Source organism: Podarcis muralis, chromosome 13 (genome assembly GCF_964188315.1).
Source record: "Podarcis muralis chromosome 13, rPodMur119.hap1.1, whole genome shotgun sequence".
NCBI classification, from domain to species: Eukaryota; Metazoa; Chordata; class Lepidosauria; order Squamata; family Lacertidae; genus Podarcis; species Podarcis muralis.
The window spans coordinates 33181968-33196423 of record NC_135667.1 but is presented as its reverse complement, the minus strand read 5'-3'; the positions used below and the strand labels follow the sequence as shown (position 1 = coordinate 33196423).

Genomic DNA, 14456 nt, shown 5'->3' with positions numbered 1-14456 from the left:
ACTCCTTTATTTCTGTTAAATAAATTAAGTACTGCTGGCATCTACACCCCTTCAGCCAATATTGCCAAGAGCAAACCTTTGGATCCTGAGAAATTGCTCTTCCCTGCTGAGCTATACTCAACAACCAGCTTTGGAGAGGGCTTGATCTGAGCCAGAGGGACTTGCTAGGATTCAGGCTTGGAAGCTGCTTCCAGTTGACAGTATACAACCCGGAAAAATCCTAAAAGTATTTAAAGAGTGCTTCTTTACATGTGAAAAGTACCTTCCCCCCACCATTTAATAACCACAATCACTGTTCACACTTCTAGGATTGTAAAGAAGGACTTCCAGGGCAGAGGGCACAATTTCCAGACACTCTTGATTCCTAGGCATATTCTAGTTTTATAAGACAGGTTGGCACAGCAGGACAGCAAGTAAGACACTGTCTGGGCAGGAACAAACTCCCTACCACTATCAGCTGCCTAGCTTCTTTCATTCCCCCCACCCCAATCCAATGCAGGGCATTCTTCCCATCCATCATCTGTCACTGCGAGTCGGATGTCCCCAGATCGATCAGCCATCCGTCCCTGCTGCCCTTTAACGAGATCTCTGTTCACGAGGGTCAGATATTTTGGTTTATCAGGAAGCCACAGCAGCGGCTGGCTGATAACAGGCTGCTGTTGAGCACACAACTACACAATTCAGCTCCTCCAGGACAAAAAAAAAACCAAAGGGAGGGTTACAGAGAGGAACGGCAGGGTGTCTTAGGGTAAGGAGAGAGCCAGAGAAGCAGCTCCCATTCGTTGCACAGGCCCCTGTCCATTCAGTGATGTTTTTGTGCAGGAGGAGACCTTTCTGGGGGATTAGGCTGAGAGCTGCCTCCCACTCTGCTGCCCCTAACGGTGCCTCATGAGAGGGCACCTCTTTATGATAGGAATAACTGAATAATAATCACGGTTTTGGCAGAGTACAGAGTTTGTGATGGGCCAGAGGAGAAGAGAGAAGCAGCCTCTTTAAGGCAGGGGTTGCAAATGTCTACATTATTCTTCAGACAGTGGTCTGTGTGTCAACCATAATGTGATGTGATGCTTATAGACATAAGCTAAGAGCTAGGAATCCGTGGTTCTAATCTCAGTCAGAGATGACGCCACTGTGTGTCAGCAAGCCACTCTCTCACTGCCACCTTTTGGGCGCTAACACCGGACTGCCTTGCAAGAGTGTTCGCTCACCTCTGGACGACTCAGTTAAGGCATGTGAGGTGATATTATTATTTATGAAACTTCTTAGTCACTTGTTACCTAAAATGTCTCCAAGGGACTTACATTTAAAAGCAAAAATGCATTACAGTGGTACCTCAGAATTCGAACGGAATCCGTTCCGGAAGTCCGTTCGACTTCCAAAACGTTCAGAAACCAAAGCCTGGCTTCCGATTGGCTGCAGGAAGCTCCTGCAGCCAATCGGAAGCCGCGTCAGATGTTTGGGTTCCAAAGAACTTTTGGAAACTGGAACACTCACTTCTGGGTTTGCGGTGTTCGGTAGCCAAAATGTTCGATTCGCAAGGTATGACTGTACATCATAGGGGATAAGAAAAAAATCATATAAAGCATTTAATGCTTTCATACCGCATACCCCAAACAGCCACCCCCCCCCTGCATAAGCTTCCAAGAGCAAAAGCAGAGGAGGAGGCGGGCAACTGCGAAATAGATGGGCATGGCAGGGGGCAATGGCAAAGGGGACATCCAACCATGGAGGAGGAGGCAGGTGAGGAGGCAACTGCCTCCCCTCGCCTCTGCATAGAGGGCCTGTAGGGAAGGAGAAAGTCTATCAGATATTTTGGGCCTGAGTCATCAAGGGCCTCTATAAAGCAAGGAACGTGGCCATCCTAGAAAGGACACCAGCTATATCACAGTATCTGTAGCTCAGTGGCACAGCGTGTACCTCGCATGCAGAAGGTTCCAGGTTTAGTCCCCAGCATCTCAAGGTATGTTGGGGAATGTCCTCTGCCTGGGGAGCTGCTGCCAGACAGTGCAATGATCTGACTCACCTATGGCAGCTTCCTATATTGTTCCAATGGAGCCTCGTGTAAACAGATTGGCAAAAGAGGAGATTGATCCCTTTGGGAGGGGGCCAGTGCCAACTGGTGAGAAATGTTGCCTCTGCTTCCTATGTTATTCCCGCTGAAGAAGACCCCAAGACACATTGAGGGTTTGGACTGTTCATCATCTAGCTAAGGGACCAAAAACCTACTCCTTGTAAGGGGAGGGGAGGATACCCATTCCCAAGAGGGAGTGCAGACAGCTCAACCTCTTCCAGCTCGTCCGAGGGGGAGTTTTTGCTTTGCTGGGCGGCGATCTTCTCCATTAGCTCCTCAATCTTGCGAAGATAATGCATTGCCGGCATGCGGCTGTGCGGTTCATTTGGGAAAAGAACTGGGGGGGGCGCATGGGGGGGGAGAGAAGCTGAGAAATGAGGATGAAATGCTGGGTGCTTAGCCGAATGCAAATGAGGAGCAACAAGAGAGCATCAGACCCAGCTGTGGAGAAGCGGAAGAGCAAGACGAGTTTCCTCGTCGTGAGGCCTGCAAAAAGAAGGCTGAGTGCGTGTGGAAGCAAAACCAGCGGGCTCAGCCCATAGCTGTCAAGTGTCCCTTATTTGAAGGGACAGTCTCTTATTCCAGCGCCATGTCCTGCTGCTGTCCCTTATTGATAGATGTCCCTTAAATGTCCCTTAAATTTCAAAGGAAGCAGCTCCTCTCCCTCCCTCCCTGCTGGCCAGGGAGGAGGGAGGCTCCAACTGTGTTGCTTGGCTGTGTTGCTCACCCAATAAGAAGTCTAAGAATGACTGGGGGGTGGAGCTTGCATGCCTTGTGTGTGGCTAGTTAATGCAAGCTGAGGGGGTTTTTGAATGCTGGACGCCATTTTGTTGCACGTGCTGCTGCAAACTTTGCAGTGCAAAGCCAGGCCAGGGAGCCATCTTAAGTTGAGGCTGCATAGGCCTTGTGGTGCATGTGATTCAGATTCTATTCAGTTGAACCTCTAGTTAAAAAGTTGGTTAGACAGTGTTCTCGAAGCTACCAGCATGAGTTTGACCAGACTGCAGGAGGGCAGGAAGACTGGAGTGCCTGGAACAGGTGAGGCTGCTGATGCCTTATTTTCAAGGCTGCTGGTCCCTTAGTTTCAAGGCTGTAAGTTGACAGCTATGGCTCAGCCCCAAAGAGTCTACAAAACCCTCTCCCCTGTTGGCCATACCATTTCAGATTTGTCTCGAGAGCCTTTTGCATTGCCAAATTCTGGGCTTCTTCCTCTCACTGAAAAGCAGTTAAAAAGTATGGTATTGGGTAGCAGTGGTGACAGAGCAACAGATAGGGAGGTAGATTATTTACACTCAACTTTTCTTTGCAATGCAATTGCAATTTATTTATTATTTATTATTTATTGCATTGCTACCCCCATCATTTTCTGCAAGGAGCTCAAGGTAGCGTACAGTGAGCCTCCACTTCTAATCCCCACAACCACCCTGTGAGGTAGGTTAGGCTGAGAGGCAGTGACTGGCCCAAAGTGAGCTTTGTGACCAAGTGTGGATTTGAACTGGTCCTAGTCCAACACTCAAACCAGTATGTTAATCAAAGGTAGTCTGTCTCTGAACATGGAGGTTCTGTTCTTAGTTATCTGGACTAGCAGCCATTGACAGACTTGTCTCCTATGAAATTATCTAATGCTTAAGGGGGGGGGGAATCCATCTATGACAATGGCCGCAACTTGTTTACAATGGCCATGTTGTTTATTGAATGGGCAAGTCTTCTATGCAAACAGCCATTTCTCTTTCCCAGACCCTTGTCCCTGAGCCCAGAACGGATGTCTGATTATAGCAAGCTGGGGGAGGTGCTTATTTTATTGTTCTGTCATTATCACCCTGTAACATCTGAAATGATGCTAACAGCGATTGGCATTAGAGGTTGATATTTCATGAGCTATCAGATCTCATGGATGCAGCTCAGACAGTTATATTAATAACAGAACCAAACAGCATTCTAATAAAATACTTCTTTTCCCACCTCCAAGTCCCCAGTTACAATTTTGATGAATAGAGGATATATATGGTCAGGTTTGTGCCTGTAGAGTATATTATGCAAGTAGATAATAATTAGCATTAATTAGGTGAGGTGGGGGGAGGGAGAGAGAGAGAGAAAGAGAGAGAGAGAGAGAACAAAACTGCCATCATTATAGATAGATGGATGGACGAACACACAGATACACTCACAGTGTGAGAATAGACATATATGAGAATGGGCGGAAGGATGGCTAGAAAGAAGGAAAAGAAAGAACAGAAATAGAAATAAGGATGGGTGAATGACGAGCATGACAAATGGACAGATGTAGATAAGGATAAATGAAGGATCGAGAGATACGAAGGCAGAATGATGAGGAGCAGATAGCAGTAACATAAGGAAAAGAAGAACTAGGCAGATAGATAAGAGGGAGAGATAAAGCGGCTGTGAGATGGAATAGATAGAAGCGTAGGAAGAACAGGAATTAAGAAGAGAGAAGGAGAAGGAGGGACCACATTTCAGAATTAGTCACGCACAGATTCCTTTTATACATAAAGGGAAATGAAGAATGAATGGACAAAGATGATGGGTTGCCCACCGTGAGACTGTAAGATGAAGGGCAGGATAAAAGTATATACTAAGTAATTAAGTGGGTAGATAAGGGGAGGGGGAAATAGATAGCAGATTTCATGCGTATTTTGATGTACACACGACAAAAGGAAAAGAGGCAGGCTATGAATGGCAAGGAAGGATAGGAAATGAGGAAAGAAGGAAGGAACCTTTTCAGAAAATATGAGGAGAGGAAAAGATAGGCCGATAGATAGAGAATGAGATTCGAATGGAAAGTTAGCTAAGATTGGATGTCAGGCAGAGGCCCTGAGCTATCACCCAGCGATCTCCTCAACCTACGCCAATGTACAAAGAGCCTTTTAATTCCCTATTACCACACAACACACACAACTCCACTCCCACCCCCGTTCCTTTTCTGATTGTCATTTTTCTCCCTGTCAGTCGCAGGGCTGGCTGACCCTTGTCGGGAAAAGCCCTGACCCTTTGCCCCCCCCTCTCCTCAGAGGTCGCCGCCTGACCTCAGGACTCAAGGAAGAGGCCCAGGTGGAGCAGCTGCAGCACCTCAGGGGCTGGCAGTGGCGGCGCAGGGTCACTGGGGGTGGCACGCGGGGCTGTGTGAAATTTCCTCTTCCCTGTCCCTTTCGCGAGCCCAGCAGCTGGGGCTGCATTAGTTCCACTGCATGTGAGGAGAAAGGGCCTATTATAGATAGGAATGAAATAGTCTTCTAGATTCATGCCCCCTTGGGGTTGCCATGGAGACCAGGAGGCTCTCTCCGGGCTCCGCGAAAGGGATCGGGAAGGGGGATGAGAAGCTAACAATGAAGGCCTCTCTCTTCTTTGCCCTTTCCAGCACCTTCCAATACACAATCCAAGCTAGAAGCATTGGTCAGCCTTTACTATCTGTTAGAAGCAGCAAAAGTCTCGGGCTGGGATTTGTATCCTGTCTTCTGATATTTGACAAAACTTGCCATATGACCAAGCGAGATACTTCCATGTGGTCCAGCAGCATGTACCATCATCGATCCCTAACTACACTATAGTGTCCTGAATTTGCAGCTGACCACTGATTTACCCCGGGATTAAACATTGGTGGTAGTCATTTGGTGTTACATCTCTAATTGTTTATAGCTTTTTTCGCCTGGGGGAAGGATTGAGAGAGAACGTTTGGGTGGCTTGGGGAGTAAAGCAGCTATATCACCACATCTGTCTTTCAGGGCAGAAATAGTTATTATCATTTAACTTGCTATTTCCCCCTTCTTACCTCATTCCAAACTGATCCTCACTAATGTCTTTGTGAGGTAAATTAAGATGAGATTAGGGCTGGGGAAGACATTTGATTCAGGTCACATTTAAAGGTGAACTGATTGAATTAATATTTTCCAAAGCAATATGTAACCAGTCACACAGCTATCATTTGAAAGCTGCACTTACCTAATTTTTCCAGTGCAGTTCTCCAGCCAAGTGATGGTTTGCAAAAATGCACATACTACGGTAAAGTGTGCATATAAATGCATATGTTAGTGAAAATAACATACAAAAATACATCCCGTTAGGGAATGTTCCTTTGCAGAAATCTGTATGTTAGGCAAAAATGCATATAAAAATGTATATACAGTGGTACCTTGGGTTACATACGCTTCAGGTTACATACGCTTCAGGTTACATATTCTTCAGGTTACATATGCTTCAGGTTACAGACTCCGCTAACCCAGAAATAATACCTCAGGTTAAGAACTTTGCTTCGGGATGAGTACAGAAATTGCACGGCGGCAGTGTGGCAGCAGCGGGAGGCCCCATTAGCTAAAGTGGTGCTTCAGGTTAAGAATAGTTTCAGGTTAAGAAATGACCTCCGGAATGAATTAAGTACGTAACCAGAGGTACCACTGTAGTAGAAGAAAGTCACACAAAGATGTTCATGAATTTTCAGTAAAAATAATAATAATTGCAAACTGATGTAGAAAGTGATGTGGAGAGCTGAACTTAAAACTGGAAAAATGAGAAATGGACACATTCATCCACCCATCCCTAGCTGGGATATAACGGTTTCCTCAAGGACACCCAGAGACCATCATGGCTAAGTGAAAATTTGAACCCAGGCCTCCCCAGTTCTAGCCCTGCATGCTAACCACTGCACTATAGTGGTTCTCAAATAGTTGGGGGGGGGGGGCTTTCAAATGTGGTACTTTTCTTTCCCAGTACAGTGGTACCTCGGGTTAAGAACTTAATTTGTTCTGGAGGTCCATTCTTAACCTGAAACTGTTCTTAACCTGAGACACCACTTTAGCTAATGGGGCCTCCCGCTGCCGCGTGATTTCTGTTCTCATCCTGAAGCAAAGTTCTTAACCCGAGGTACTATTTCTGGGTTAGCGGAGTCTGTAACCTGAAGCGTCTGTAACCCAAAGTACCACTGTATATCCTTACTTTTCAACACGTTGTGGTGGTGGTAAAGGAGAAAGGAACTGTGGTAGTTTACTCCCTGATAAAGGAAAATATGAAAATTTCAGACATGGACCGTTATGCCACTAAACTTTGTAAGGGACATGAATGCTTCAGTTTGAAAAGGTTGCTGTGAATGGGACCCAGACGCAGAGGTGGAGCTAGCTGCTCCGTCACCTGGAGCGGCACACATGCTGTATGCCCGGGGGTGGAGCTAGTCGTCCCGTAGGGGAGGGGCGAGCGTCCCGGGGGGCACCACCCATGGTGAGCCGCAAGAGTCCCAGGGGAGTGGGGTGGTTATGTCACCCCTCCTCAGGGATGACACCCGGGGCAGCTCGCACCCCCCGCACCCCCTTCCTCCGCCAGTGCCCCGACATTGGCCATCTATCCATTTTTATCTCACACACCCAGTACTAACATTTCAGGCCATCTTTAGCCAGCCAAAATAGCATCAGTTTATAGGAAACTCCAAGTTCAGGTAAAAATGGCAGAAACACAACAAGCAACCTCTTTCTGTAAGGCAAACTAGGGATTAAATACATTACATACCAGGAGAACAGTCTTCTTAAACTATCCTGATATCTGTTTGTGTTGTGTGTGTGTATCTCAACATTCTACACCAAGGTAACCCTGATTCTGAAACAAGAAAAGCTGGATTTTATTAACTGTGTCGATTATGCAAATTAAGCAAATCTGTTTAATTTATTTTGCAGGCTTACTATTCATCACAATTGATTCTGTTTTTGTGAATTTCAGGAAGACTAGATGCTATGCAAGACACTGTAGCACTGGAAATATTATTCATCAACTCCACTGGTTTATGGGATTTAATTTCACCAGGCATTGCCCATCCACATCCAAAGCTTATCACGACAGCCATAAGGACTAGAAAGTTGCTCAGTAAAATAAAATAAAATAAAAATTCTTAGGTCGCCAATTATTGTATATAATACAACATTCTGTGGCTTGTTTGGGCTCTCACAGGATCACAGAATAAAGCTCTGCAGACCTCACATATGCAGCTGTTTTTCAGAGCATGGAATGGGGAATGTATCATTTCAGCCTGCAGGTGAGGGGCTGCATATCTGAATATTATAAAATAAAAAATATTGTCCCTGCAGGCTCATTCTTATTAAGGAAGTGAACTTGTGACTGGGCATCTGAAGGCTTACATAATCACATTCAAACAACAACAACGTAATAATTCAGTGCATATAAAGTAGTGTGGAAACTGCCATGCTAGAACGCTTCTCCCTGAAATGCTCGTTTTCCATGTTCTCTAACCCCAATTGTTTTGTAACCACATAGTGCCAAGGAAAACACACACTACAGTGGTACCTTGGGTTAAGTACTTAATTCGTTCTGGAGGTCCGTTCTTAACCTGAAACTGTTCTTAACCTGAAGCACCACTTTAGCTAATGGGGCCTCCCGCTGCTGCCGTGTTGCTGCTGCGCGATTTCTGTTCTCATCCTGAAGCAAAGTTCTTAACCTGGTACTATTTCTGGGTCAGCAGAGTCTGTAACCTGAAGCGTATGTAACCTGAAGCGTATGTAACCCGAGGTACCACTGTATTGGGAAGGCTTCTTCAGGCTGAGGTTCTCATTATAATGAATTTTTATTTGTAAAAAAAGTTGAGGTGTATAAAGTCTTTTAAATAGATCGTGTTGGTGGAAAGCTGCCTTTCAACAATGGGTGCGAGCAAACCCCAAAGTGGGTGGGGCCAGACCCTTAACACACTCTTAATACACAAATGTAATCACACCACACCCTTAACACACGCTCCTTACATAGGCAGAAACCATCAACACGCATACACACAACTTTCCATGTTCCAGCAAGTGAACCTGACCCTGAAAACAGATCCTGTGGTCTCATTTGCTTCCGCCTTACCTAAATTCGCAAGTTAAAACGACAAGAGAGTATGCACTGCTCAAATGTTATTTTCAAGGACCAAAAATCATCGCTAGCAGCACCTTTTGTGCAAGGAAACCTGAGCCCCAACAAGAGAAACTGGAGGCGGCACTGAGCCATCATCCAGATTTGGCACTTGCCCATTTGGCGACAAGATATATCCCTGGCAGCAGGCCAAGACTGGCAGCGGCACCTGCAGCCTCACTACCCTGCCCCCTGCCGAAATCGCTCGGTATCCAATAGGTATTTATGAGTGTTTTAAGGAGGAGTGACAAGGCCTTTTAATATCCCTGACAGGCTTGGTTGTTTTAATAGATTGGGGAGATGGAGAAGAGGGAGAAGGTGAACTGTCACAGCCGGCTTTCTCTTACAGTTCCCCCAATCGACAATATGACACAATATAAAAGATGGGACACGATCCTTTCTTTTCCTCTTCAGTTTGATGCACTGTCCATCATCTCTCACTGCCACCCCGCGTTACCCACCTCCTCTGGGCCAATGAGGGATCCCCAATGTGTTTCCTGCGCGTGGGTTTTTTCCCCCAACCACAGCTGAAAATCCTATTACGGAGGGCCAGTGTGTACAGTTGACGAATGGGACATGGGGGATTAATATTTATATCTGTACCTTTCATGTGTTTTACATAATGCAGTGTCAAAAGTGCCCTCAGTGGAACAGTTCGTTTCTGCCTCGTGCCAAAGCTGTCATAGATTCCCCACTCGCTTTTCACTCCCCTTGGTGTCAGAAATGTTGGCAGGTTTTGAAAGCGCTGCCAACCATTACGGAGTGACATAACCGTGCTATGCACCATTGCACAGCATAACTCCGGACATCTAACTCGTGTCGATAGTCTGACAGCACTTATGGAAGAAGGGCAAAATCTACTCGAAAGACCTTCTGCGCAAGCCCCGTTGAAACTGATGGGAGCACTTAAAACAAACAAACACAGGTTTGAGGTATTTGTGCAAGAAAACGTTTGGTTTGCCCTCAAAGGCCACATCTACATCATCATCATTATTGTTATTATTGTTATTATTTATACCCCGCCCATTTGGCTGGGTTTCCACAGCCACTCTGGGCGGCTCACAGCATACATCGAAACATTTATGATGTCACTTTAAACAGTCATGGCTTCCCCCAGTGAATTCTGGGAGCTGTGGTTTATGATTGGTTTGAGAGTTGTTCTGCTCCCCTCCCAGAGCTACGATTCCCAGAGCTCTGGGCCTTGTAGTTATCTGATGGGAACAGGGGGACTCCTAACAACTCACAGCACCCTTTCACAAACTACAGCTCCCAGGATTCTTTGGGAGAAGTCACGACTGTTTAAAGCGGTATCATAGTACTTTCAGTTTGCATTGTATGAATGTAGCCAGAGTCCCCAAGGCTTAATTATGATAATAAAACTGGTAAGGCCTGTGACAAGGCTGTACCACTTCGTACGACGAATGGAGACTCCCTACTCAAAATTTAAACGAAGCAAAAATCAACAAATAAAGAAAATTAACAAAGCTATCCCCCCCCCCATGTTAATAACAATAGTGTACTTATTAGTGGTTCAACACACTTTGGGTACGGTAAGTCTTAGCTTTAACCCTGTAAGGTAGATCACTACCATTATCTCCCTATTGCTGATGGAAACCCAGGCTGTTTTTTGACAGGTGGCTGCTGGTACGTACTAGCCAGTCTTTGCTCTGCTGTTGCAAGCTACAAGTGGAATTGCAATTGACTGTCCACACTACTGGGAGAATTAGTGTGGTTTGTGCATAGCTGTCAAGCGTCCCTTATTTGGCGGGACAGTCCCTTATCCCAGTGCCATGTCCCGCTGCTGTCCCTTATTGATGATGTCCCTTAAATTTCCCGGGTTTCAAAGGAAGCAGCTCCTCTCCCTCCCTCCCTGCCGGCCAGGAAGGCTCCAACTGTGTTGCTTGGCTGCGTTGCTCACCCAATAAGAAGTCTAAGAATGACTGGGGGGTGGAGCTTGCATGCCTTGTGCTGATCAAATCGGCTGCGTTGCCAGGGGACTCACCTTTGCTCAGCACTTCCCAGCAGAGAGGTGATGGTGGTTTTCCTTGAGGCTTGAGGCTTCGTTTGGCTGCTGGCTGGGCTTTCTGCCTTTGGCTCGGAGGGGCTCAGAAGTTGAACATACCTGTGTTCAGAAAATCCCCTATTTTGGCTGCTGATCCCTTATTTTCGAGGCTGCTGGTCCCTTATTTTCAAATCTGTAAGTTGACAGCTATGGGTTTGTGTGAACCCAGGTTTAAAGTTTTTGGCTAAGAGCCTAATGTAAGCCAGGGCTCACCTAGCCTCAGGTCTCGAATTTGCTAGAGTTGAAATAAACTTGCTTTCCCCTAAAATATCATCAGAATTACCCTCTGTGCAGCACTGGGCACTAGCAACCCACGCTACACCACTGGATTTGCCTTCCACTGACAACTCTGCATGCTGGAAGTTCACAGGTCCTTGTCAGGACGGGTGCGTATGTTTAAATAAATATACATACTTCTGAATAGTTAGGGACACCCCACCACCGCCACCAGTGTGGTAAAATGACAATCTTATTTTTAAGCGGCCTGTTCTGCTTCCAGGCAGGCACTAACCCATCCAGGTTCCTTATTAGAAGCAACAAGTGAGATCTGCAGCTACAGATGCTTTAGGAATTTATTTGGGAATTCTGAACCAGTTCAGCCAGCTCCACACATCCCAGACTATAATGCAGAGAGGAACTCAAGTTACCTTTCAGATGCTGAAGCTCTCTAGATTTTGTGCTTCAGTTTTAAACTTAAAAGGAAGGTGCCAAATGTGTAAAAAAATATATTTTAAGATAAAATATGTTTAGAAATTCATATTTTGAATGACAGTGCGTACAGATGCACACATAGTATTTAATTACAAATATTCCTGCAGATTTAAATAATAATAATAATAATAATAATAATAATAATAATAATAATAATAATGTGGAAAATGGAAAGGATTTATAAATGAATGCATGTGAAGCTGACAAAGATCAGATATAGAGTCCCTCCAGAAGGGTGGGTGTTTTCGGCAGCATGTAATTGATGCAAAAGCACTGCATTAGTAGCGGTTTTATACTGGACCGTCCACACATCATTTGTCTTTATTAACTGTTTTCTGACAGTTCCCCAAATGTTATGGCATTATTGTCGTCTGGAGTGGCACCCTTGCAGTGTAGGATGACAACAGTGAGAACAAAAAAAAAAAACTATTTTGGGTATAAAATGTTACAAAATATCAGCAGGAAGCAATGGGACATACACTGATCAGAAACAAATCTTCATGTCTACACCGAAACTTTTGCAGGTGTTCACATTATTGAAAGTGGGATTGCATATAAGCTCCACAATACCGTCAGGAGCACAAATCATCATGAATGTGCAATAAAAAAGGATGTCTGGATGGGCCTGTAGACTGATCTGTATATCCTTCTGGCAGGAGTGTTCCTGTTCAGGGTTCCTGCCATTCAGTTATGTCCTCTCACGGGACAGAGTGCTCAAGCAGGACATCCCAATCTTCTCTCCATTGCCCATATTTCCTTTTTCCAACTGACAGTCAACAATCTGTGCTTATTGAGCATGCTCAGTCCTCTTTGGGCTGTTGCTCCCTTGGTGCTGTTGTTGTCAGATTCCTTTTGCACTTCTACAAATCTTGAGGTTCCAAACATGAAGTCTTGAGTATCAAGCAGCGACTTGAATGCAAGGATGGGCATCAGAGGGGCCTCTCACATCTCCTTAAGGACCCTGCTTTTCAAGGGAATCAGTTCTCACATTAGGTCACAAGAGAACATTGCCCTTGAAGCTATGTGAAAGCTTGTGAAGCCCTTTCACACATTCAAGTTGCCACTTGAGGACGAAGCCCTCTGTTATGTACTGAAGTTCTCACCCTGGGCCAGCAGGGGGATACTGTAGATAGTTATGCAAATAAGGGATCGAAAGTGACGTTCAGTGATTGGATAGTTTTAGAAAATTGTTACAGTTACGTTGTACTGGAGCTCTATATAAGCAGGCTGACTGAACCCTTCAGTTCAGTTCTGTTCTGGCCTGTGAATAAACAAGAGCTGTTTGAAGAATCGCTGTGTCGTCTGATATGTTCACCCACAACTTAACACCCTCAAGAGAGGAACATGCATGAACCAACGAGCCCATAGCTCCTTCACCACATTGACCCTTGGTGAAAGACCAAATTCTCCACCAGCCAGCAGATCCATACAGCTGGCTTTCCACATTTGGGAGCCCGAAGAGGCAGGCTCTGCCCATGATCCCCTCACACCAGACGGTTGTGTGAACACAGGCTCTCACCAATGGCCGCAATGTGTTCTGTGTGGTGTGGCATTTGCGGCCTGTGAAGAAAGCGTTAAAGGTGGTGCTTAATTCATCCGTTAATCACAGTTAAGAGGAGTGATGAGTAGCTCTCTGGAGCCTGGGTGTTTCTCCGCAGATTAAACACCAATTTACATAGCGCCTTTATTCATGTTCACCTTCCCCTGCAGTGGCACTGTGTCCTTTCAGACACAGCCAAGCAGAGCTCGCGGGAATGTTTGACAAATGGCTTTGCAGCGCTGGAGTGTGTGTTTTTTTCATCTCCGGGAAGTGGGGGGAGGATGCAGAGGTGTGGACAGTGTACTTGGGAGAAATGGGACGTTTCGGAGACATTTTAATGGATAGCCGAGGTTGGTAAATTGCAGAAGCTCTCCCCCCACCCATGACACGGCTAAGTTATTCTGTATTCAAACAAATTAGTGCTTCATCTCCCATTACAATATAAATAGCATAGGAAACGGAGCCCGCCAACCACTCCCTTGTTTAACAACATTAATGCATAAATGACACGTATGCACAGCTAGAGTTTGGCTCAGGAACTATGAGACAGCAGGAGTGATGGCAATAATACTTTTCATTAGGGCTGGACTTTTACGGGTTCAAAGTGCTTTACATACATTATCCAGCTGCAAGCCTTACAACAATCCTGCAAGGCGCATCAGCATTGTTGTTCCCCATTTTGCAGATGGAGAAGATTGAGGCTGAGGGTGTGTGGCTTGCCTAAGATTGCTGATGGCAGAGGTGAGATTTGAACCAGGGAATTCCTGGTTTGTTGCTGACTCTCTCGCCATTACCCTATGCTAGCAATGCAGTCTGTATTGGCTCTGGGTTCTGAGGGCCCCTGAACGGACAGCTGTCCTTGAATGTGCTCAGCTCCTTTTCAGCACTGCATCTTCACTCCCATTTGCTTGCCCTCTCCCTTTGGGACTAAACCACCCAAACAGTAAGAGGGAGAATGGCGCAAATAGAGGAGGAGATGTTCCTCCTTGCGCCTGTCACTGCCCACATGCTCAGAGAGGACAGGTGAACAGGCAATGAGGAGGTGGAACAGCAGCAGCAGCAGCAGCATGGCCAGGGAGCTCCAGGGTTGAATGGTGGACCCTGTATTGGGAGAAGGTGAGTGCAGACATGGAGAACTTGATATATTGTTGAATATGACATAGGTTATGGTCCGA

General features: G+C 45.8%; 1 long non-coding RNA gene across 1 annotated transcript; it reads left to right on the top strand.

Moving 5' to 3' along the window:
• The first annotated feature begins 2498 nt into the window (after positions 1–2498).
• LOC114582442 (uncharacterized) lies at positions 2499–7970 on the top strand. Its single transcript, XR_003703453.2, has 2 exons — positions 2499–3109; positions 7790–7970. It is a non-coding gene; the product is annotated as an uncharacterized LOC114582442 (long non-coding RNA).
• Positions 7971–14456: the final 6486 nt, after the last annotated feature.